Genomic DNA, 2,500 nt, shown 5'->3' with positions numbered 1-2,500 from the left:
TTTATTTACCTGAGATAAAGAACTACAAGGCTTATATGGCCCCCCCCCCCCCCCCCCCCCCCCCCCCCCCACACACACACGCACACACACACACACACACACACACACTGCCTGACCTAACACCTAGGTTGATCTGTTAATTATTAACAGCTCGGTGAAAACTCACTTCTCATCTATGTTACATATCTAAGTACAGACTTTTTCCATAAAGGAGTATAACTACACACACACACACTCCTGTACACACACACACACACACACACTGATCCTAACATGAGGAAGTAGCTGAGCCTCAGTCTCATGGATGTGACTCAGCAGGCTGTGTTCTGTTCTGCTTCTTGTTCTTCTGTCGTCTTATTGCTGTAACACACGTTTAATCTAATCTAACACACACACACACACACACACACACACACACACACACACACACACACACACACACACACACACACACACACACACCCATAGTGAAAGCGTGAAGTGAGAAACAGGACCTACTATTCTTATATTTGACCTTAAATGTGGAAAACCCACATTTAACCACTTTTACTTTCCCTTCCCCCAACCGTGCCTAATGAGTGACAACAGGCTGTTTCAGGCACGCACTCTTTGCTGTGATGCACAATAAGACATGAGTGAAAACAGCAAACTCCAGGGTCCAGGTCAGCACAGCCTGTAAACACTGTGACTCACCTGTCTGTCTGTCTGTCTGCCTACCTGCCTGCCTGTCTGTCTGTCTGCCTGCCTGCCTGCCTGTCTGCCTGTCTGACCTTCTGTCTGACCTGTCTGTCCCCAGATGCAGCTGCCGTTCTCAGTGGACTGGGTGGTGAACCTGAGCAGGAACGACTTCCAGCAGCTTCTGAAGCAGCAGACTTTGACTCGTGAGCAGCTGGATTTCGTCCACGACATGAGGCGCCGCAGTAAGAACCGCATCGCCGCCCAGCGCTGCCGCAAGAGGAAGCTGGACTGCATCTACAACCTGCAGTGTGAGATCAACAAGCTGGTGGGCGACCTCTTCACCCTGCTCCTCTTCACTCTGCTCCTCTTCACCCTGCTCCTCTTCACCCTGCTCCTCTTCACCCTGCTCCTCTTCACTCTGCTCCTCTTCACTCTGCTCCTCTTCACCCTGCTCCTCTTCACCCTGCTCCTCTTCACCCTGCTCCTCTTCACTCTGCTCCTCTTCACCCTGCTCCTCTTCACTCTGCTCCTCTTCACCCTGCTCCTCTTCTCCCTGCTCCTCTTCACCCTGCTCCTCTTCACTCTGCTCCTCTCCACCCTGCTCCTCTTCACTCTGCTCCTCTTCACCCTGCTCCTCTTCACCCTGCTCCTCTTCATCACCCCGCCCCTTTGCTCCCTTCATGTTGGTTGATCACTTTGTGTGTTGCGTGTTCCAGAAAACGGAGCGTGAGAAGCTGATGATGGAGAGGAGCCAGCTGAGCCTGCTGAAGATGAAGACCTGTGACAGCGTCTCCTTCCTGTGCCAGAGGTCTGCACAGAGGCTCACCTGAAGCCAGAGCAGCTCCAGGTGTTAGCCAGGTACGGCTCCCCAGACTGTCCTCTGGCCCCCCTCCTGCCCCCCCACACTGACTCCCCCCTCACTCAGCCTGCAGGCCCACTGGAGGCCCAGGCTTCACTGGAGGCCCAGGCTTCAGCCCGGCCTGCTCTGCTGCTGAGGCTCTCAGGTGATGCAACCCTCTACCTGCTCAGCTCCAATCAGGATCAGCAGCAGCATCTACACACACACACACACACACACACACACACAGGTGCTCTCTATCATCAGGAACACTCAGGATCAGACATGTTTGACATTCTTCCTTTGTTTATCTTAATTCAGGTGTAAGTGAGGTTTTATTTATGTGACTTGAGTTCCATTGCCAGTTTCCTCTTAAACTCTGAGGCTTCTTCCTAAAGAGAAACTTCAGTCGCTCAGCAGAGAGACTTTGTCCTCAACGTCTCCCCTCTGGATGTGCGGGTGTGATGCTTGAGCCTTGACTGGTTGATGACTGAAGCTCAGTGGGGCCTCCTGCTGTGTGTGAGACCATGAGTGAAGCACACACAACACACACACACACACACACACTGTAACATGTTTGACCTCATGCTGCCTTTATTGATTGACAGTGACCAAACCAATCACTTTTCTTGATCCTGATCAGCTGATCAGTGTTTACCCAGGGTGTGTTTTACTTTTAGATGTGTAGATTTGTAGATGAGTCGTTTTTAAATCATAAACTCGTCTGTATTCTTGATTCACTGGTGAGCAGAGCTGCAGACACTCAGGAGTTTAACCCTTAATGCACAGCACAGTTGGCGTCTGGACTCTCTGCCCTGTGGAACCTCAGGACTTCAGGTGTGAGCGGGGAAACATCAGTGCCTCTGTTAGACTTCCTCCATTCTGCCCTCTCACAGCCTGAAGGTGTGCTGAAGGTGAAGCATCTCATGTCTGCTGTCTCTCTGTGCTCGGCGCCCTCAGCTGGCCACAGGAAGCAGCTTTATC

General features: G+C 51.9%; 1 pseudogene; it reads left to right on the top strand.

Moving 5' to 3' along the window:
- The window catches only part of LOC143016413 (transcription regulator protein BACH1-like), a 6,380-nt pseudogene that overhangs the window by 3,767 nt on the left and 113 nt on the right, over positions 1–2,500 (top strand).

This window comes from Genypterus blacodes, unplaced genomic scaffold, assembly GCF_046128005.1.
Source record: "Genypterus blacodes isolate CSIRO-AG114 ecotype Tasmania unplaced genomic scaffold, CSIRO-AGI_Gbla_v1 ptg000230l_1, whole genome shotgun sequence".
Taxonomy (NCBI): Eukaryota; Metazoa; Chordata; class Actinopteri; order Ophidiiformes; family Ophidiidae; genus Genypterus; species Genypterus blacodes.
This window is presented reverse-complemented; position numbering and strand designations above follow the sequence as displayed.